The following is a 24,717-nucleotide window of genomic DNA, read 5'->3' as shown; positions in this document are numbered from 1 at the left end:
TGGCTAAAATGTTGAGCACAATAAATTCCACATTTCTTCAGTAATGAATTTGAATAGGCTTCTAGCAGTATAACTACATTGGATTTTTCTTATGGGGTTCAACACGAATGCTAGTCAATAGAATCTGCATTAAGAGAATAGCCAGCGCCCCCCCCCCCCCCCGCCCACATTTTTTTAGGTTACATAAAAATTGCACAGTGATCCTAGCAACATGCACAAGAAATAAATATTAGTTTACATTTGTCTCTAAACCAGAGATCTATTATTCTTAAAAGATTTATGTGACAATTAGGAAGGGGAATGGAAATCAAAATCCCAATTCAAAAGATTCGATGCCTATCTTAAGTCTATTAGGGAAAAACACTACTTGTTAAACTTGGATATTCATTTTGTGGGCTCTTCCCTCCTAGAGTTTGGTGCACATAGAATTTGTCATTGAAAATAGGGGAATCATGAGGGTGTAGTATAGATTTCATAAAACTTGGAATCACAGAATCAGTGGACTCATATTTAGAAAGCTTAGACCAACAAGTGAAGAACATGTTGCTAGAAAATGCATCTTCTATCTTGTGATCAAATGTACAACCAACTACTATACCTCCATAGCTAAACTCTATCACCTACACATAAAAAAACATCTGAATTTAAAATAATGTAGGATAGGGTTTCCAGTCTATACATGGAGTGATCATTACTTGTATGGGCATCATTGGCTATTGGAGTAGATTTAAATATGCATGCCATTGTACACAATATCTTAGATTTTTCTTCAATTAACAAAATCATTTGAGTTTTGTTTCTTTTTCAAAATAAATGCTTGAAAATTATTGAATTTTTTTTACAATTTAAATATACATCCTGGTTGATGTACATATTGAATTTCAAAATCATCACCTAAATTATCAAAGAGTTGAAGATTGGCTAAGTTTCAAATTTTATTCAAGCAAGCTAAAATTTAAGAGAGAGAGTTGTATCAGGGTGATCCCACAATAATGGGTTCCACTTTTTGACCAATTTTGACACTGAAATCAATATTTTTGCAACAAATGTCACGTTCGAGTGACTATATCTCCAAAACTATAAATAATTTCAAGATGACATAAACTAGTGATTTTGAGTACTTTATTCCTACTTTGTAACTATATTTTTTAATCTTAAAAAAAAATTTATTTATGTCAATTTTTTAATCTCCTCCAAATAGTGGTACATAATAAAAATCAATATTTCAAAAAGTGACAGTCCGTTTGACACACAACTTTTTTTCTAAAAATGATAATGAAGTAATTCTTTCGACGTTAGATTTGTAACATCAATATCCAGAGGATGCATTTGGTTTGATTTATTTTGGTTGAATATTGTATAGTTTATGAAGTTTTGAAGTGACATGAACCATAATTGAGACATACGTTCCGTTTGACACAGATAATTTGAAGTCAATTTATCATAAACCAATTTTTTTTTCTTTTGAATATAAAGGTATCTCAATAAGCCAGTTCCTCCATATTTTTCAAAAATATTTTGACCTAATTTACTAATTTTCCTGAGGTGTCAAAGTCGGTTGATGTTCAATCAGTAATGAATCGATAATGAACCTATAATGAGTTAAACTCATATTTGAAAGTCTTAACGATTAAAATATGTATTAAAACTATATTCATTGGAAAGCTTGCTCCGAGCAGCACATTTTGACATTTTTTATTTTATAGTAGGAGATCATTCTCCTGCAATTATGGAAGTCAAAAGACGGAAAAAAAAAAAGAAAAAGAAAGGAAAAAAAAATTGAATTTTGCATGTTCGCCCAAACATGACATTCACGCAAACATGCTTGCCATGTTTGCGCGAACGTGTGTTCGGGCGAACATGCCTCCAAATATTCTAGCCATTGGAAAAAAAATAGGCACATCTTCGCTCGAACATGTGCAATGTTAACGTGTTTGTGCGAACATGTTAAAAAATCCAAAAATGTTGCCATTTGTAAAGTTATTTGTCATTTGTAACACTATTTGCCATCAACCTAACGTTGAGTAGTGCATTATCCATCTTTCTCATGAATTTCATTCACAAAATCGAAGGCGTCAATTTGGTAAAAAAATTTACATCTAAATTATTTATTTATTTCTCTAATTAGTGAAGTTGTTTAATGAATGCATTGAAGTTAAATTAAAAATTAGTAACGCATTAATGGTGTTAAGAAATGTATATTTTTATTGTGTTACTAATGGTCTCCTTGCAGCATATGGCAATCGTGGGATGAAGACATGATCATAACAAACTACTAATGCTTGCTTTGCAGGACATTGTCGAAGACCATTGTGTGTTTGTCAAAATCATGTGTGTATTTATTAGATTAAATAACACTTTGCTTGGTGCTTAAAATGAATTTTTTATTTTCTGTCTAGTTTGTCTATAGTGTTTAAATCCTTAAGAGTTGCATTGGACATATCCTCTCCCCTCATCATTCGTGGATCTTGGGCGTAAGAGAAATCCATGTAACTTCTATAGGAGGCCTGCCTTGGACCAAGATACTCAATATTGAGTATGCCAAGGGATGACCTCAGAGCGGTAACAAGCCAAAAGCCAAGTCAACGTTCTAGCCGCTATATAAAACTTGATTATGATGAAAGTCATGTCGGTGGTATTGCTGAGTGATAGCTCTCCTCTAGTACCCTTATGGTGCGTCAAACCCCGGTTCTCAGGGCTAGGAGACCTTCTGAGGAAGTTTATCACTCACTTGTTGAATGGAATGCCCTTACTAAAAACCATGTTTTAGTGGCCAAAATCCTTTCTATCCACTGCCTCAAGGGGTCACCCATGCCCGTGAAGACATCCTACATTCTCGCGGTCCTTAGTAGAGACAATAGTCCCTTGGGAAGTCATGCCCCTTGAGATACATATCTTGGTAGCCCCGAGAAGTGAGTGCGCTGTAAGGGGGAGCTTGTGGTGCCAAGGTCCTAAGTTGTCCACTTTGGATAAGCGTGTTTGAACTTTGGTTCAAGTAGGAATTCAGTGGATACAGTCCTAAAGCCTAGGTTGTGGTGTGATTGTTCACTTTTAACAATAGCTATTCTTGTCTTAATGTGTCTTGCATGTGTGTAAAAAATAATCAAGATAAAAGCCAACATTCAAATTTACACTTTGGAAACTTGCAAAACCTTGTCAAAATCTTGTCAAGATTTCACCTAAGTTCAAAAAACCTCACGTATACCTCTATCATTAGCATAATCATATTCTTAAATTTCATTTTTGACTTATCTTAGTAGTATATCCCCCTCATATCAAATTGTTCAAACCCTAGCATCATTTTCACTATCAAACCCTATCAAATTTTCCATTAACCAACTTGTCTTCTTGACCACCTATCCTCATTTTGCATAGCCTAAATATCATTATCAAACCCTAGCAAACCATCCCTTGCATAGTCCACTTTGCATACACCTACCTTTAGCATCCTTACCAAGTCCAAAACATAACCCTAACTTTCATTTTTCATATTATAATCTTCATCTTGCATACCTTCAAAATGACATCTTGCATTTGCACTTGCATAAGATCCCTAGGACATTTGCACTTTGCATATCAAAACCCTATATCATTTAGCATTTCCTCACATTGCATAACATCCCTAAACACTTAAAAATCTTAAAAACACTCATATCTTGCATACCCACATCTTAATTATAAAGTTTTGACCTTTTTTACCAATTGCAACTCTGTTTTACCAATTGCACACTTCATGGGTGCAATTGGTAGTTTCAGGGTGCACTTGGTAATTAGGTGTTTCATTCTAGGTTCCAGAACCCTAATCTGTACTTCCACACCTTGCATTGCATCTCAAGACCTTAGAAAATACTAAATCACTCAAAAAACTCAAAATTTACATTTTAGGCACCCTGCAACTCTATTTTACCAACTGCAACCCTTTTTTACCAACTGCACACTTCAAGTGCGTAGTTGGTAGTCTAGGTGCGCACTTGGAAGGCATAAAGTTCATTTAAGTTTCTCTCCACTGCATCTGCATTTTGAGGTATCATGCCAGCACTCATTAGGACACAACCTTTGGAGTTGTCAAATGCAATAATGGCACCTATAAGATCTCATCAAGAATCAACCATCAAAATCCTCCAAGGTACATTTGAACACATCATTGTTAATCCCTTATTTGACGAGATACCACCAATTCCTAAATATCCCAAAAGGATGTTAAGACTTGATTTTAGGACTCATATCATTTGGAGCTACATCATTTGGAGAAGAAAGAAGGATATACGAGCTATAAATGAAAGAGAGGATTTCTAACATTATGTTTGCTTCTTTTGATAGTCGATGTCATTGACTTTTATGCAACAATTTATTCTTGAAAAAACAGACTGATATTTTTTCATAAAATGAAAAGCAATTTATTTTTTAGGAGAAACATTCTAGTATTGATACCATGTTATTTGTTTGTGATTCAATGATGGCTTAATAAGGATTTGGTGCTTTGCCACTTGTAAAGAATGTGACTCACAGATTTTAGTCATATAATGAAAAATATTTATGCTTTTTTGCAGATGACTGCATTCTATTGATTTCTATCAAACAATTTAAAAGTACCAACAACGACAGACAAATCTGTACAATGATTTTTTTATCTGGTTATTGCACGAAATTTATCTTGAGGCAAGGGATAAATTATTATTATTATTATTGTTTTATAATGGGAAACAAGAAAGGAAGGCAAAACAAATATGCAAGGAAAAGATCTGGTGAAGCAGAACAAAGAAATATTCAGAAGACTGCGACACGTTATCATCGAATTAAACAAGGTGAAGGAAATGTTGAAGAAGGCTCAACAGAAGTAAAAGTAGTGCATATGGGAGAGAGGTTAGGAACACTTCCTACAGATTCTCAAACAATGAATGTTGAAGAAGGTTCAAGATCAATCCCTACAGAGGTTCAAATAACAGAAGTCAGAGAAGGGTCAGAATATTTTCCTGTTGAATCTCAAATAATGGATGTTGGAGAAGGCTCAAGATCGGTCCTTGTAGAAATTTCAATAAAAAAAATCAGAGAAGGCTTGAGATCAGGTGCAGGAACTAGTATGGATGAACTCTTAAATATTGTCCAATTTGTAAAACATGGTATTTCTCATAAGAATTTAGATCATTTACTTAAAATGGATGTAGATAAATTGAGAAAACTTGCAGCTAGTGTTCAATCATTAAGTTTTTCTAAGAGAAGGCCAATGAAGAAGAAGATAAGAGAAATTATGACTCAATTTGATAACATTGAAACACTTGAACAAGCTCAGTTGCTTTCACTTTTGCTTACACAAAAAAAGTTGCAAGAGGCATTGAAATTGTTAGGTGTAAACACAACATCAAAGAAGAGAAGATTTTCTAGCATGCAAACTAATTTGATTGAAAATGTTAAACAAGGTTTGAAAAACATAGGAAAACACTCTAAAACTAAAGATAAGTCTGTGGCAAGAAAAGTGATGTTGATGTCTGTTGTAAGTAAAAATATGTTTCAAAATAGACAAATATCTTCAATTTCGTCTGAAATGGGTTTTAGTAGGAAAATAATGAGACAATATGTTAAGAGAAGATTAATTGTGGATGACAGTACTATGGAGGGCAACTGGGCAATCATGTGTAGAGCACCTCATTCTAATAGAATTGAAGAGTTATTAAAAAATTTAGTCATATCATTTTGGATTGATAACACTCATCCTTCATCAAATAGTAGAGATGTTATTAGGCATAAGATTGCACCCAATCAATATGAACATCATACAAAACATTGGTTGGACACAACACATCATGAGTTATATGTGTCATTTTGTAATGAACATCCTAATGTAAAAGTTGGGCAAACATTGTTTGAAAAATTGAAGCCATACTTTGTGAGGTCAAACAAAGTGTTTGAAACTTGTTGTTATCATCATCATATTGAGTTTGATCTCCACTATCAGGTATTTTGAAAGTTTATAGAAGACACATATGGTTTTCATGCTGCTCCTCCTAGTAGGAGAAGTGAGTTTATATCATCCATTTTGTGTGACAACATAGATGATCCAACTGGTAAAATAAATTGCATCAAAGGATTATGTGAAACATGTGGTGAATTGGCTCTATTTCCTTTGAAAACTAAAAATATTGATGTAACAAAAATATTGAATTGGAAAAGTTACAAGTATGTCAAGAATGAAACAAAGAGGTTGGAATATGTTGAAGAGGAGTTGCCTGTTCTAACATTTATGGATAGATTTAAGAAATTGATTCAACCTTATATTTATCATGCATTTTTTGCAAAGTGGCAAGCACAACAATTTCAAACTCTGAGAGATAATTTTCCACTTGGAACAATTGTATCAGTTGTTGATTTTGCAAAGAACTATTCATTTGTTCATCAGAAAGCAATTCAATCAGATTATTACTTTAATAAGCAGGTCACTATTATGGTACATATTTTTTTATAGACATGCACAGTTAGATTTGGATGGTGTTCAGAGTATAATTCAAGCACAAGTAATTATAAAGGAATATCATTTTTATATAAGTGATGATAAAGAACATGACATTCACTATGTAGAACATTGCTTCAATACGTTCTTTTCTTATTTGAAAGAAAGAAACATAAATGTTGATAAACATTATGTTTGGTCTAATGGATGTGCTGCATAGTTTAAATCATCTAGACCATTTTATGCATTGTGTAGATATCATCGCAATGAGAATATAAAACACATATGGAATTTCTTTGAGAGTGGCCATGGAAAAGGTGAACATGATGGTGCTGGAGCTTGCATCAAACACGCTTTGCGAAACTATCAAATGAATTATCAAGGAGTTTGTGTAAATGATGCACATGATGTTGTTGAATGGTGTAAAACTCATTTTGCATTAGATGAGGTCAGGACATCATCAACAATGAGTCGACAGACACCATATAGAGTCTTCTGGGAGATAACAGGTATCAATGTGTATGTCTATTTAAGTTTTATGCAATTAAATTATAAAATATTATTGTTAAGTTTTATTTTTGAATTCGTTGAAGTTTAAATTTAATTTTTCTATATTTTCAATTTAACAAACTTTTAGGTGTCAATAGAAAAAACATGCATGGTTGCAAGAGATATAAAAGACACGTTCCTTACATTCAGTCATGAATACAGATAATTGCAATTAGACATTGAAGACAATAGAATACTCATGTTTTTGTGACAGTTGCATTGATGAAAACTATGAAGAATGCATCAATCAGACACATGGATATACAGGTGCATGGATTTCGGTACCACTTGATGTTATCGATACATTTGATAAAGAAGACGAAAATTTTGATGATATTCCATTGATTTATGATGATTATAATCATATCTCTGGATTGGTAAAAGTGGGTGAGTATCATAAAAATTAATCTCAACTTTTTATTTAATTATCAATTTCAACTGTCTTATATATATTGTACACATGCATTCATGTATACTTGTTATGCAGGAGATGTCTTTGTAGTAATTGCTAAGCCTGGAAATCATGAAGGTGTCAGTTATTATTTATTGCGATGTACTACAGAGAGGACAAAGTTATATGACCCTGAAGAAAGAGATGGAATGTTGTTCCCCATAGGTAAATTATACATATATATGTACATGCACATATATATTTAAATAAATATATATATCTAGGTAACTTCATATCTGTCAAATTTTAAAACACTTAAATTTGTGGTACAAGTTCTATTGTGATAGAGGGAACATATTTGAAGCAAGAAAAAATAGTCCAACATGGAATACACTTTGTTGATTATCAACCTGACAACAAAGTTTTACAATACAACCACCTGGTCATTGCTATAGGGGCTTTGTCTGCATCCAGTCAAACTTAAGCATGTACATCACAAGTGGAGACTAGACAGTGAAGATAATGAAAAAATATTGCATGTTATAAGTGTACATCATGGTTGATTAGACATTTGAGATTTATTTTGTAATAATCTGAATATCAACTTTGGTGAAATTGTGTTTTTAATCTGAATATATGAGTTTCAGTTATCATTAGTTTATTTAAAAACTATAATATTAATTGTACTATGGATGAATTTAATAATTTAACAACTTGATATAAATAAGCTAGAAGTTAGTTCAAACTTACACAATTTCATTATCTATGTTACAATTCTTAAATATCAACTTCTTTTCAAACTATTGAATTCCATCTTGAATTCAGTTCAAAGAAATTCGTTGGACGACTAAAAATTGAACTCTCATTAAAATAAAATAAAAAGTGTTTTCTGATTGTAGACCTTTATAAAATTAATTTGAAAATGAAAAAAATTACTATTCTTAGTTAGGGTATGTAATCCTTTAATTTGACAATTTAAAATAAGTAGAGAACATTTTGTTCTAGTTAAAATCATTTTTCATTTTTCAAGTAGTCTATTAACATTGAGTTATTTACAAAAAAAATGAGCCTACACATTGATCAGGAAAAATTATTAGCTGAAGCTTTTGAGTGCATTATTTCTCTCACTTCCATCACAATGCAAGGAAACTCATAATTTAAAACAGATACAACACAACTTAAATGTATCCCAAATTGATGAAGAGTAAATTCTGCTCCACCAATACCAGAAAATAGAGAAATTACTCTGACGCCATCAGGATATAATGTTTTCAAGACTGATAAATGATATGGAATTGTATATGTTTGGAATGAATTACCCAAACAACACAAGAAATCATTCGGACAAGAAGCTCCATGAGTGTGATCTATATCAAATCCTAATATAGGCTCTATCTCATGGAGCTCTAGAGGGACAAGGTCACCTGGCCCCACCCTGTACCAAATTTCACTCTTCACACTTTTGAAGTATATATTTCTGTGCACTATCTTGCAGTTGCCCTCGTGAATTCTAAATCATAACTCTTAGTTGATCAATAGGGACAGTGCCACATCGTCTTGAGTCTATGGAATTCAATTTTGTCGTCTAATCCCATGAAGGCCAATACTTTTTTATTTGCAGAAGTGCTTCCTGAATAGTCATGGGGGAGAGGTTATGCTTGAAATTTCTCTTCTATTGGAAGGTTATGCACATACCCTCTTGCTCTTCTGAAAGCTGAAAAGAACATGAGTCCACCAACTCTAGTTCAACACTATTAAATTGTTCGGATATTGTCTTCCAAATATCTTTCGATGCAAAAGCATCATTCTCATAGTAGAAAAAAGGTGGCCCTTGCATGAACGCATTGATTTTCTTTGAACGCTGGCCAATAGGTTTCCCAGGAATTCCAAAACTAATTAGTTCCCTGGGACACAAATTAGGGACTACATCACATACTTCAAACATTGCTTGCTTGTCTTGCATACCCTCTATGTATTTTTCATACTTCAACACTTTCATTATCTATATTACAATTTCAAACTTACACAATTTCATTATCAATGTTAGAATTCTTAAATATCAACTTTTTTTTCAAACTATTGAATTTCATCTTGAATTAAATGTGTTTTTAATTGTGCAATCATAAGTTCTTAATTATCAAATTTAGTTTATTAAAAAATATATAATTTAATAATTTAAATTAATTGTACTATGGATGAATTTAATAATTTAAATTCATTTATCAACTTATTTTCAAACTAGATTGAATTTCATAAGTGAAAATTAAAGTATGTGTTTTTAAAATTGTAAGATTATAAGTTCATAATTATCAATTAGGTTAGTTTATTAAAAAATTATATATTTTAATGTTACTTTATTACATCTACGGTCATGTACTCTTAAATTTTAAGTTAATATATTTTTTTAATATTATATTTTGTAAAATTTCTCTAAAATAATGTATTGGCTTACCTAATTAACATATTTTTATCCACATAAAACTAATATTTATCTTTAGCGGGTTAGTAATTGATAATTTAAGAAATATGTATCTTTCTAACTTCCTACTAATTGATAATTGATATACATGTACATAGGTGTCTTAAGATCATGTTCTATAGCTATAACACAAAAAAATACAAATATGTACACATATACACGTCACAAGAATAAACATTTATAGATCTAATATATCTCTATGTATCTGAAATGCAAACTGTAAATCTCGAATAAATATACGTACATAAAAAAATATAAAAAGTCATATATATGTACATGTGATGGTATCTAACTACTGAAATACTCAATAATCAAATAAATAGTGAAAGTACATGCATGTCATCAAGGAACTGAAATACACATGTGTACATGTAAACTAGACCTCCAATATATATGCATCAAAAAATATATAAATCTGATCTACTACTAGAGGGACCCCTCAAGATGCATACGAACAGAACAACCCTCTGATTGAGTCTCCTGTACATCCTCTCGCCGAAGTGCATCAACTAAGTCCTGCAAATATATATACATATATACATACATGTGTTAGAGTTCTATCTTTAAAACATAAATATACATACGTGCATCATGTACATGTACATTCAAATTAAATACAAATTTGCACATATATATATATATATAGTTTTCAAAATATTTAAATAACTTTAAACAAATTATTTAAAACTCAAGTACCTGAGCACTACTAGGTGCCTCAATAGAATCATCTCTCTCATGTACATGATGCTCTGAACTAACAGTATGTGTAACCATGTGCTCAGCGACCTATGCCTACATGATTTATTACGAGTTAAAGATTAAATTAAATATCTACATATATATCTGAACTAAATTTTTCAATAAATGAACATATTTTTTAATTTCATATATATAAAAAATAAAAAATAAATTATATATGTACCTAGGTCTTCGGAGGTGGAGGATGATTAGCAGACTCCATTGTATCATCTACTGATGCACCTGAGCCTAAAACTCCATGTCCAACTGCTAGTAAATCTGAGTGAAGTGGATTGTGTAATTGGCTGGGTACATTTGGTGTAGAATCAGTGCTGTCAGGTCTAAACAACAGGTCCATGTATGATGAAATACCTAGGCCTTGAACTAGTATCAATCTCAAACAAGCCTCGTAGCTTCTCACCAAAATCATCAAGGCCCTTAGCTATGATGTGGACATCTCCAACTCGTATGATCGAGTCCTCTATAGAGTGTCGTAAGTCTGGTGCCAAATGCTATGAGCTATGGACAGGTGTATCATCTGTCACTGGTGTGGCAGCCTATGTCTGTGGAACTGTGTCGGGGCTCTGATGCTATCTAACAACATCCATCACTGCATGTACTGGAATCCTCTGTGTATCAGAAATATAGCTAATAAAGTGCAACATATCCTCCAAAAAATACAGTGACATATCCATATGTGTTTGCTGTCCTAAAAGACCACAAATATCACCTGGCAATGGTAGCCTAGCAGCTCTATATGCATCATCAGAGGAGGCACCTGAAGTGCTACTAGATTCCTATGAAGATGGTCGACCAAGTGGACAAGGACGTCGACTATGAAGATAACGACCAATAGAATCTGATGTGATACTAGCTGCCACAGATGCAATGTGCCCAATAGTGTCAATTGCTTCCCTCTAGGAAGCAATGACGACTCTATCTGCAATAGGTGCATGTGTAGGAATCATAGGAGGCATCCTTGGTCCAACAAACTATCTAAGATCTATAGGTGGCAGACGATCTACACTGCAGTACTGGTCATGATGTGTGATCCGACCATGCCCCTATCTGCAATAATCAGGAATATCTAAGTAGTTGACGTTGAGCCCTATATGGAACTCAGCGTAGAACTGTTGTGCAAAATAAAGGGGTATCTGGTTGTTATTAGGATAACGACCATATGCAGCTAAAAATTGTGGGTATATCATGCTAGCAATAATAGGGTCTCTGCATCGTGTGACTCTCACCCTACCCTGTGTCCCCTCATAAGCTAGAAAGAGCTCTCTTTGGATGACGTCTTTGGGGGCTACCCTCTTGACATCATTGAATGATGCATCTCCTGAAACCTTAGCCCTAAGCTCCCTAGATATGGAAGCTAATATGGCAGGAGTAAATGAATGGTGAGCTCTAAACCTAGCTATCAAATCTTGTAAACTCCTACATATCGTAGTACATATGTCTCTATAAATACCATCATCAGAGGTCAATATAGAGTGTTGCAGTCTAGTGACCTCCTACTCTGAAAATGCAAATAAAGCATCGATATTGATGCGTGGAGGTGGTGTAGTAGGACCTCTAGCAGGAGCTGTAGGTGCAGCCTGACTTGGAACATGATCTGCATCAAGAGCCACAATAGGACCTACACCACCAGGAGCTAGAACATGAGCTACACGATGAGCCCTATGTCAAGGTGCACAATGAGCCCCACCAGAAGCTGCACGAAGAGCCATATCAGGAATTGCATTAGGTGCTGTAACAGGTACCGCATCAACTTGTGCCACAGTAGGAGTCGTAGCAGGAACTACATCAGGTGTCGCACCAGAAGCGCATCAAGCATATCGTGTGAAGCCATATTTGTAGAAATGTATGAAGAGCTAAACTACCTGCTGTACACAATTTTTTATTTTTAATATTAAAAATTATACACATGTAATTAAACATACATCACACATCATGAACCTAGATAATCTGTAACACATCCAGACCTAGATTAATTTGCATATAAGTATAAGATAACTTTAAAGTTGAGAGTTTGGTTATGGTTAGAGTTAATTTGTTGTTTTAAGATTTTATTATACTTTGGGGGTTATTATTAGAGAATTCAATTAAAAGGTAATAAATTATTTATATTACTCTTAAATGATAATGTTTTGAGGTTTAGGTTTCAAGTTGGGTCACATATAGATCATTTAAAACAAGGGTCATACTTCATGTATGTACATGTGTTTGAATGTATGTGCATGTATCTCAAATGTAATTTTTAACAATTTAGGATTAGGGTCAACTTGTTTTAATTTTATGTAAGTTAGGTTTCAATTAGATTTTGAAATAGGGTTTTAGTGTAATTAGGCTCAATTTTAGGGTAAGATTTAAGACCTTATGACATTGTCAGGGTTTACATGAACTTACATAATTTCTAGCATTAAATTTAGGGGTTAATATTAAGGTCCATGGTTAAGAATTTAGGATAAGGGAACTTAGCATATGAAGTTAATGATTTGGTTCAAGATTATGATTTAAGGTATTTATTATCATTTATAATCTTGAGTTTAGAAATTAAATTTTAAGATCAAGGTTAGGGTTAGGGTTAGGGTTTGGTTAGGCTAGGGTTAGGGTTTGGATGTACATGTATGTTATATTCATACCTAGATATGCAAATTAATCTACATTCTTATATATGTATAATTTAGGATCTCCCCTTAAGACATGTCATTGAATTATATAGTTAATTATATACTTCTAATTATTAAGACATTAAAAATAATAACATGTGTACATTTAAACATGAATATTGAAAACATATGTATGCACATCTATATCTAACACATGAACATATTTACATGTACATTTATGAAATAAAATATACATTTTAATCTAGACATTCTTATGTATAATTTAAGATCTCTCCTTAAGACATGTGTTATTAAATATAGTTAATTACACTTAGTTATAAGAGAAATTAAGATCAATAGTTAACATATACACAAATTATACATATAAAAATGTGAATTTATTAAAAACATGTACATACATGTACTTTTAACCATGAACAAATATACATGTACATCTATGTTCAAAATAAAAAATTATACATGTTTTAATCTATATTTTTGCATGTACAATTTAGGATCTAGACCCTTAAGACATGTCATTTAATTAAACTTCTAAAATTAAAACATTAAAGTGAATTTGACATATATATATAAACATTGATATCGAAAACATACATGTCTACATTATACATGTACATGTACATATATATATATATATATATATATATATATATATATGTTTTTTAAAATTTTTTTTCTAAAATTTATCTTATTATAAATTTTGTAATGTTTTTCTAATTTTTTAAAATATTTTTTCTAATGTTTTTCTAAATTTTATATTATTATAAATTTTATAATATTTTTCTATTTAAAAAAAAAAAATCCTAAAATTTATATTATTATAAAATTTCTAACATTTTTCTAATATTTTTGTAATTTTTTTCTAAATTTTATATCAAATTCTAAATTTTCTAATGTTTTTGCAATGCTTTTTTTAAAAATTGTTTTCTAAATTTTATATTAAATTATAAATTTTCTAATATTTTTTCTAATATTTTTCTAAATATATTTTTTTATTTTTAAAAAATATTTTTTTAAAATTTTATATTAAATTATAAATTCTCTAATATTTTTGTAATGTTTTTTTCTAAATTTGTTTTGTAAATTTTCTAACGTTTTTGTAATATTTTTTTCTAAATTTTCTAATTTAAAATTTTTTTTTTTCTAAATTTTCTAATTTTTTAAAATATTTTTTTATAAATTGTTTTCTAAATTTTATATTAAATTATAAATTTTCTAATTTTTTAAAATGTTTTTTTCTAAATTTTCTAATATTTTTGTTATGTTTTTTCTAAATTTTCTAATGTTTTTTTTTTTTTCTCTAAATTTGTTTTCTAAGTTTGTTTTCTAAATTTTATATTAAATAATAAATTCTCTAATGTTTTTCTAATGTTTTTTCTAAATTTTTTTTCTAATGTTTTTCTTAAATTTTATATTATTTTTCTAATGTTTTCTAATGTTTTTTATATAATATTTTTCTGTTTTCTAATTTAATATAAATAAACAATAAAAATATTAAATTAACATTTATGGGTATGTGCAAGATCATGGTGTGCCAAAAAGTGGCGATGTGAAAAAAAAAGAGTTTGAAGATGCCTAAAAGCGCTTCAAAATCCGCTCTGACTTTTTTTTACCTATCCAGGAACCAAACCTGGAAGGTTAAGCCGATATGATATCGGATATCCGATATCATATCGAATATCCGATTTTAAATCCAATATCCGACTAATAATTAAAATCATATAATAGTATGATATATTATTTAATATTATTATTATTGATATAAAATAATAATAATATTAAATAATATATCATACTATTATATTATAATAATAATAATATTATTTAATATTATTATTATAATAATTATTATACTATAATATAATAATATTATTATTATTATATTATAATTGTATAATATTATACTATAATAATAATATTATAATAACATATTATATTATAATGTATAGTAATGTAATATAATATATATATATAATATAATATAATAATAAAAAGTAATATCTTATAATATAATATATAATAAAAAAGTATAATATATTATAAATTATAATAATATAGTATAATAATAATATTTTATATTATAATATATAGTAAATTAATATAATAAATCTAAAATATAATATAAAAATATATAAAATGTAATATATATGTTATATTATATATATTATAATATCGGATATCCGATACCTGTGCATGGATTAAATACAAAATCACAGACCCGCGGCCCTTATTTTCACGCAAATTTGGGCCAGTCAGATCGGATATCAGATAGCAAATCGGATATCAGATATCAGGTATGTTCCCCCCCCCTCGACTCATTTTTAACCTAAATTTAATAGATTTTAACAAGATTTTGTTTGTTTTAGTTGAATCTAGGGTTTTTTTGACAAAAATGGTTAAAAGATTTTTTTTAAATATATATTACGTTTTGCAATTCAATAGGAATGGCTGATCAAAATGATGACACTGAGGCAGAGAATAATATTCCTCGCAACCCACCACAAAACGATCCAATATCCCCACAAAACCGTCCACCAAATGATCCTCTACCTCCTCAAAACCCTCCTCGAATCGAGGATTTGATAAATGAAAATCTCACTGAGTTGAGAGGTTTGCATAGAACATACAATAATGTACTTGCACTGGCTCCTATGTTATCCACGTTAAACACCATAGTGGATAACATTGAAACTCTTACAAACAACCAAAATGTCGCTCTTCGTTGGCGTGATGAAATGCACCAGATGTTTGATGATGGTTTGGATTATGATGAGGTCGCGGCCCTCAACATAACCAAAGATGATTTGGCAAGCCTTTTTGCTAACCCAAAAACGGGTATACCAGTTAACTCAAAAAAAACCAAACTATCGATTAAATGGTGCACAAATGATGCCATACGTGCAAATTTTTGGGACCGTTGGTGGATGGTCTTTGATATCCCTCCACATGGCAATTTAGACATACCATTTTATTTCCTTAAAAAATTATATGCAGAATTTGTGTTGAAACTTAAAGTGAACTATTGGAGCATGAAGCCCAACATGGGCTTAGGACTAGGAGCTCCTCAGGATAGACCCTCTTCCCAGCGGAAGAAACTTGGCACTTTTGTCCCCCCCCCTGATATCTCCCCCCCTCCTCGAGTGCAGCATCCAGATATTATGGCAGAGGCTAGCTCTCAGACCATCAGAGCCATTCATAGGCTGAGTAGCCTAATGATATCTCAGGCTAGGTCAGTCTTGCCTCCTCGTGTTGATGATGTTGGTGCCAGTTCATCATCGGCTAGCTCATCACACGTTTGTGTGCCTCACACTTGCATTACATGCAAGAATATTTGCCTGGGTCCCATAGGTGATCTTCCTGAGTATCATTTTTTATTAGACGAGGATACACCAGACGCACGTGCAGAGGCTACAGACCCTGATGCGAGAGAGGAGGGGAATGTAGAGGCATGGACTCCTTCGGTGTCGGTACGTGTATACATTTTTTTGTTATGACATATGTGATTTAAAGTTAATTTTTATAATAGAGTAATTTTAATTTTTAAGCCATACTGACTTTTACATGTATGTGATCTTCATTCATGTTTAGTTGATGACCGAGGAGGAGCTCAGACAGATAGATGATGCTACACCCTCGGCCATTTCATTTGGTCTTGAAACATCTATAGTACATTATGTTGTGTTCGCATTTTTTTTTTCTATTTGATATTGTACCATATATTTTTGTTAATATATCGTTGTTTAATGGGTCAAAGGGGGTCATAGGTCACCCTATGACCCCCTTTGACCCATATGAACGATTCGAATATGTCCCTAAGGTCCTAGGACCCCTAGGGACATATGTCATCATTTAATGGGTCAAAGGGGACCTATGACCCCCTTTGACCCATATTACCCATTCGAATATGTCTCTTGGGTCCTAGGACCCCTAGGGACATATGTCTTCGTTTAATGGGTCAAAGAGGGTCATAGGTCACACTATGACCCCCTTTGACCCATATTACCCATTCAAATATGTCCCTAGGGGTCCTAGGACCCCTAGGGATATATGTCATCATTTAATGGGTCAAAGGGGGTCATAGGTCACTCTATGACCCCCTTTGACCCATATTACCCATTCGAATATGTCCCTAGGGGTCCTAGGACCCCTAGAGACATATATCATCGTTTAATGGGTCAAGAGGGTCATAGGTCACCCTATGACCCCCTTTGACCCATATGAACGATTCGAATATGTCCCTAGGGGTCCTAGGACCCCTAGAGACATATGTCGTCATTTAATGGGTCAAAGAGGGTCATAGGTTAGGGTCATAGGGTAACCTATGACCCCATTTGACCCATATTACCCATTCGAATATGTCCCTAGGGGTCTTAGGACCCCTAGGGACATATGTCGTCGTTTAATGGGTCAAAGGGGGTCATAGGTCACCCTACGACCCCCTTTGACTCATATGAATGATTCAAATATGTCCCTAGGGCTCCTAAGACCCCTAGGCACATATGTCATCGTTTAATGAGTCAAAGGGGGTCATAGGTCACCCTATGACCCCCTTTGACCCATATGAACGATTCAAATATGTCCCTAGGGTCTTAGGACCCCTAGGGACATATGTCATCGTTTAATGGGTCAAAGAGGGTCATAGGTCACCCTATGACCCCCTTTGACCCATATTACCCATTCGAATATGTCCATTGGGGTCTGAGGACCCCTAGGGACATATGTCATCGTTTAATGGGTCAAAGAGGGTCATAGGTCACCCTATGACCCCTTTTGACCCATATTACCCATTCGAATATGTCCCTAGGGGTCTGAGGACCCCTAGAGACATATATCATCGTTTAATGGGTCAAGAAGGTCATAGGTTGACCTATGACCCCCTTTGACCCATATGAACGATTCGAATATGTCCCTAGGGGTCCTAGGACCCCTAGAGACATATGTCGTCATTTAATGGGTCTCCCATTTGACCCATATAACCCATTCGAATATGTCCCTAGGGGTCCTAGGACCCCTAGGGACATATGTCGTCGTTTAATGGGTCAAAGGTGGTCATAGGTCACCCTACGAACCCATTTGACTCATATGAACAATTCGAATATGTCCCTAGGGGTCCTAGGACCCCTAGGGACATATATCGTCATTTAATGCGTCAAAGGGGGTCATAGGTCACCCTACGACCCCCTTTGACCCATATGAACGATTCGAATATGTCCCTAGGGGTCCTAGGACCCCTAGGGACATATGTCGTCGTTTAATTAGTCAAAGGGGGTCATAGGTTACCCTATGACCCCCTTTGACCCATATGAACGATTCGAATATGTCCCTAGGGGTCCTAGGACCCCTAGAGACATATGTCGTCATTTAATGGGTCAAAGAGGGTCATAGGTTACCCTATGACCCCATTTGACCCATATTACCCATTCGAATATGTCCTTAGGGGTCCTAGGACCCCTAGGGACATATGTCGTCGTTTAATGGGTCAAAGGGGGTCATAGGTCACCCTACGACCCCATTTGACTCATATGAACGATTCGAATATGTCCCTAGGGGTCCTAGGACCCCTAAGGACATATGTCATTGTTTAATGAGTCAAAGGGGGTCATAGGTCACCCTACGACCCCCTTTGACCCATATGAATGATTCAAATATGTTCCTAGGAGTCCTAGGACCCCTAGGGACATATGTCGTCGTTTAATGAGTCAAAGGGGGTCATAGGTTACCCTATGACGCCCTTTGACCCATATGAACGATTCGAGTATGTCCCTAGGGGTCTTAGGACCCCTAGAGACATATGTCGTCGTTCAATGGGTCAAAGAGGGTCATAGGTTACCCTATGACCCCATTTCACCCATATTACCCATTCAAATATGTCCCTAGGGGTCCTAGGACCCCTAGGGACATATGTCGTCGTTTAATGGGTCAAAGGGGGTCACCTATGACCCACTTTGACTCATATGAACGATTCAAATATGTCCCTAGGGGTCCTAGGACCCTTAGGGACATATGTCGTCGTTTAATGGGTCAAAGGGGGTCATAGGTCACCCTATGACCCCCTTTGACCCATATGAACCATTCGAATATGTCCCTAGGGTCCTAGGACACCTAGGGACATATGTCTTCGTTTAATGGGTCAAAGAGAGTCATAGGTCACCCTATGACCCCCTTTGACCCATATTACCCATTCGAATATGTCCCTAGGGGTCCTAGGACCCCTAGGGACATATGTCGTCGTTTAATGGGTCAAAGAGGGTCATAGGTCACCCTATGACTCCCTTTGACCCATATTACCCATTCGAATATGTCCTTAGGGGTCCTAGGACCCCTAGAGACATATATCATCGTTTAATGGGTCAAAAGGGTCATAGGTCACCCTATGACCCCCTTTGACCCATATGAACGATTCAAATATGTCCCTAGGGGTCCTAGGACCCCTAAAGACATATGTCGTCATTTAATGGGTCAAATTTGACCCATATTACCCATTCGAATATGTCCCTAGGGGTCCTAGGACCCCTAGGGACATATGTCGTTGTTTAATGGGTCAAAGGGGGTCATAGGTCACCCTACGACCCCCTTTGACTTATATGAACGATTCAAATACGTCCCTAGGGGTCCTAGGACTCCTAGGGACATATGTCATCGTTTAATGAGTCAAAGGGGGTCATAGGTCACCCTATGACCCCCTTTGACCTATATGAACGATTCGAATATGTCCCTAGGGTCCTGGGACCCCTAGGGACATATGTCGTCATTTAATGGGTCAAAGAGGGTCATAGGTCACCCTATGAGCCCCTTTGACCCATATTACCCATTCGAATATGTCTCTTGGGGTCCGAGGACCCCTAGGGACATATGTCATCGTTTAATGGGTCAAAGAGGGTCATAGGGTGACCTATGACCCCTTTTGACCCATATTACCCATTCGAATATGTCCCTAGGTGTCCTAGGACCCCTAGAGACATATATCATCGTTTAATGGGTCAAGAGGGTCATAGGTCATCCTATGACCCCCTTTGACCCATATGAACGATTTGAATATGTCCCTAGGGGTCCTAGGACGCCTAGAGACATATGTCGTCATTTAATGGGTCAAATAGGGTCATAGGTTACCCTATGACCCCATTTGACCCATATTACCCATTCAAATATGTCTCTAGGGGTCCTAGGACCCTTAGGGACATATGTCGTCGTTTAATGGGTCAAAGGGGGTCATAGGTCACCCTATGACCCCCTTTGACCCCTATGAACAATTCGAATATGTCCTTAGGGTCCTAGGACCCCTAGGGACATATGTCGTCGTTTAATGGGTCAAAGAGGGTCATAGGTCACCCTAGGACCCCTTTTGACTCATATTACCCATTCAAATATTTCTCTTGGGGTCCAAGGACCCCTAGGGACATATGTCATCGTTTAATGGGTCAAAGAGGGTCATAGGTCACCCTATGACCCCCTTTGACCCATATTACCCATTCGAATATGTCCCTAGGAATCCTCGGACCCCTAGGGACATATGTCGTCGTTTAATGGGTCAAAGAGGGTCGTAGGTCACCCTATGACCCCCTTTGACCCATATGAACGATTCAAATATGTCCCTAGGGGTCCGAGGACCCCTAAGGACATATGTCGTTGTTTAATGGGTCAAAGAGGGTCATAGGTCACCCTATGACCCTTTTTGACCCATATGAACGATTCGAATATGTCCTTAGGGGTCTGAGGACCCCTAGGGACATATGTCGTCATTTAATGGGTCAAAGAGGGTCATAGGTCACCCTATGACCCTCATTCACCCATATGAAAGAATTCAAATATGTCCCTAGGGGTCTGAGGACCCCTAGGGACATATGTCATCGTTTAATGGGTCAAAGAGGGTCATAGGTTACCCTATGACCCCATTTGACCCATATTACCCATTCGAATATGTCCCTAGGGGTCTTAGGACCCCTAGGGACATATGTCGTCATTTAATGGGTCAAAGGGGGTCATAGGTCACCCTATGACCCCCTTTGACGCATATGAACAATTCGAATATGTCCCTAGGGGTCCTAGGACCCCTAGAGAAATATGTCATCGTTTAATGAGTCAGAGAGGGTCATAGGTCACCCTATGACCCCCTTTGACCCATATTACCCATTCGAATATATCCCTAGGGGTCCTAGGACCCCTAGAGACATATATCGTCGTTTAATGGGTCAAAGAGGGTCATAGGTCACCCTATGACCCCCTTTGACCCATATGAACGATTGGAATATGTACCTAGGGGTCCTAGGACCCTTAGGAACATATGTCATCGTTTAATGGGTCAAAGAGGGTCATAGGTCACCCTATGACCCCCTTTGACCCATATTACCCATTCGAATATGTTCCTAGAGGTCCTAGGACCCCTAGGGACATATGTCATCGTTTAATGGGTCAAAGGGGGTCATAGGTCACCCTATGACCCCCTTTGACCCATATGAAGGATTCGACTATGTCCCTGGGGGTCCTAGGACCCTTAGGGACATATGTCGTCATTTAATGGGTCAAAGGGGGTCATAGGTCACCCTATGACCCCCTTTGACCCATATGAACGATTCAATTATGTCCCTAGGGGTCCTAGGACCCCTAGTGACATATGTCATCGTTTAATGGGTCAAAGAGGGTCATAGGTCACCCTATGAGCCCCTTTGACCTATAATACCCATTCGAATATGTCCCTAGGGGTCCTAGGACCCCTAGAGAAATATGTCATCATTTAATGGGTCAAAGGGGGTCATAGGTCACCCTATGACCCCCTTTGACCGATATGAACGATTCAGCTATGTCCCTGGGGGTCCTAGGGACATATGTCGTCATTTAATGGGTCAAAGGGACCCCCTTTGACCCATTAAAGGACAACATATGTCCCTAGGGGTCCTAGGACTCCTAGAGACATATATCGTCATTTAATGGGTCAAAGAGGGTTATAGGTCACCCTATGACCCCCTTTGACTCTTATATATTAATAATATACATATTAATAATATACATATATATTAATAATATACATATCAATATAATAATATATGTATATATATATATACATATACATATTACATTATTATATTTAATGAAAATATTACGTTATTATATTAATATATTAATAACATACATATTAATATAATAATATTTATAATATATATTATATTTATAGATTGTAATAAGATTAACATAAGATATTATTATATATTACTAGATTATATCTTGTATGTTTACATTACGTTATTATATATATATATAATATATTAAAATATGCCTTTACATATTAATATAAGTGAAATAATTTAAAAATAAAAAACTAGAACGTTTAAATCGAATTTCCCTCCAAAATTTGAAGATTTTTGGAATTTGACTACAGAGCCAAATCGGATATCCGATTTTGAATCGAATATCCAATCAGGCTTGGTATTTACCAAGCCTGCCCGGTCAACCCCAAAGACGTGTTTATAGAGAGTTTTAGTGATACTCAGACTTTGGGTAGCCGTCTGACAATGTTATTTTGATCGAAATTGAATGAAACGAAATGGGTTTTTTAATATCGCTCTCTAGATTCCATCAATATAATTTTTGTCAAATTATGAGTTTGATAAGTATTTATTAGTTAGTTATCAATGAAGATTATTGTAAAGTGCTGATTGACATACTGAAGGAAAAATAGCTATAACTTTCAAACGGTATAACATTTTTTAAATCTAAAAGTTGCGTCACATTCTATACTTCACCTAGTATAAGAAAAAAAGAAAAAAAGAAAAATTTGATCAAATTTTCTATTAGTTAGGATGGTCAGACACGGGACTTTTTTTAATCCAAAAATTTTTTGGTAGAAAATTCATATTTAATTATTTGTTTGGAATAAAAATATCAAAAAATATGCGTCACATCCGGGCATGAGTCTAGTTTTCATATCTATAATTATATTAAAAAAATATTATGATTTGATTTTGATTAAGGTGGTCAGACATACACCTACTTTTTATTTGCGCCCTGAAATTTTCTTAGTACTGCATTAAAATTCAAACTTTTGACCAATCAATTATTTTTTTCTCCTGATAAGGCCTAGTAGTTTAGAAGCTACATTCAATTTTCTACAAATTATTTTCTTACAAATTTTTGATATAAAGTCCATAGCCACTTCAAAATTATGTGTCAAGTTGACATAACCCCGATTTGCTGATTTTTCACTGCCACTTAAGGCCATAGTTTGGTACACCATGATCTTGCACATACCTTTATATATGTTTTCAAAACTATTAAAAATGTAAATAACATTCAAATATGCTTTAAAAACATTAAAATCTACTTTAATAACATTTAAAAATACTTTAAAAACGTTAAAAAATAATAAATAAAAAACATTTTGACATACCCGATGATGAGAATCAAAATTAAAGTGACAGGATGATGGTGACGGAAGTAGCACAATTGACAGGTTTGCCCAAATGCTCTGAATGAATAGTAGTCACCGTAAAAGTGAGTTGAAAAAAATGAGAAATTGTTTTTATGCACCAGAAATCTATCCACCATGGGTTCGCGTGAACATACATTCGCGCGAACCCATGTCGGGTACATGTTCGCGCGAACACGTCAAAAGGGTTCGCGCGAATGTATGAAGTTTGAAATGGCAAAAAATTTGCAACTTTTTTGAATTTGTTCATCCCACTAAAGTGGAACCCATTATTGTGGGATCACCCATCAATATGAATGATATTACCAAGAAAGTAGGATACTAGGAACAATCATTTCATTCGAATTCTACAACACAGATGGAATGAAATGTATTAACTTGTACAACTTTAATACCTAAACACTAAATATTGGATTGCCTTTGCCTTGCAAGGAGTTTGGAATTAAAGGAACAAGCTTCCCTTCAACTATTTTATCTGGATCATAGAACCCCACTTGAGCAAGATTAGTTGCAAAATAAACCTATGTGAATTCAACTCCTTTGTTATTGCAAAAATGCTCTAGCTCCCCAACACTATTGGTGATCAATTCTCTAGCAAAGACATAATAATAAACCAATGCACTTGATAGGGAATTTCTCAAAAGAGAAATCATAGACTCAAAAGTCCAATCAGAGAGCTTTTTATAATAGAAAAATACATGGACAAATAGAGGTGGAATTGTGAGATCTAAATTAGATAAAGGAAGAAGGCATTCTTCTAAATGCAGAGCAGGTATTAGAACATCTCTTTTAACAATTTCAACATTATAAGCATTAGAAATGTACTTGATGTAGTAGTTGCCATTCCTAAACAACTGAGAATTCAACAAGATTGTTGTGTGAGCAAGCCTGAAACATGGCTTTCTTATATATATGATAACAATGCTCATATTCCCTACAGCAAGAGGGCTTTTTAAGCTAGTGGCATGTGGTGTTAATTGTCTTTTTTCTAATTTAATCTACTCTAGTTTGATTGTGATTAATTTTGTAAGTTGTTAGATAACATTCTATTAAATATTTTGC

General features: G+C 34.5%; 1 pseudogene; it reads right to left on the bottom strand.

The window, feature by feature from the left end:
- Positions 1-350: 350 nt before the first annotated feature.
- LOC149577735 (coniferyl alcohol acyltransferase-like) lies at positions 351-24,552 on the bottom strand (annotated as a pseudogene).
- Between the last annotated feature and the right edge of the window lie 165 nt (positions 24,553-24,717).

Source organism: Cupressus sempervirens, chromosome 1 (assembly GCF_028749045.1).
Source record: "Cupressus sempervirens isolate cs-2001-9-10 chromosome 1, ASM2874904v1, whole genome shotgun sequence".
Lineage (NCBI taxonomy): Eukaryota > Viridiplantae > Streptophyta > Pinopsida > Cupressales > Cupressaceae > Cupressus > Cupressus sempervirens.
Note: the sequence above shows the minus strand (reverse complement) of the source record. Positions and strands in the feature narration are given on the sequence as shown.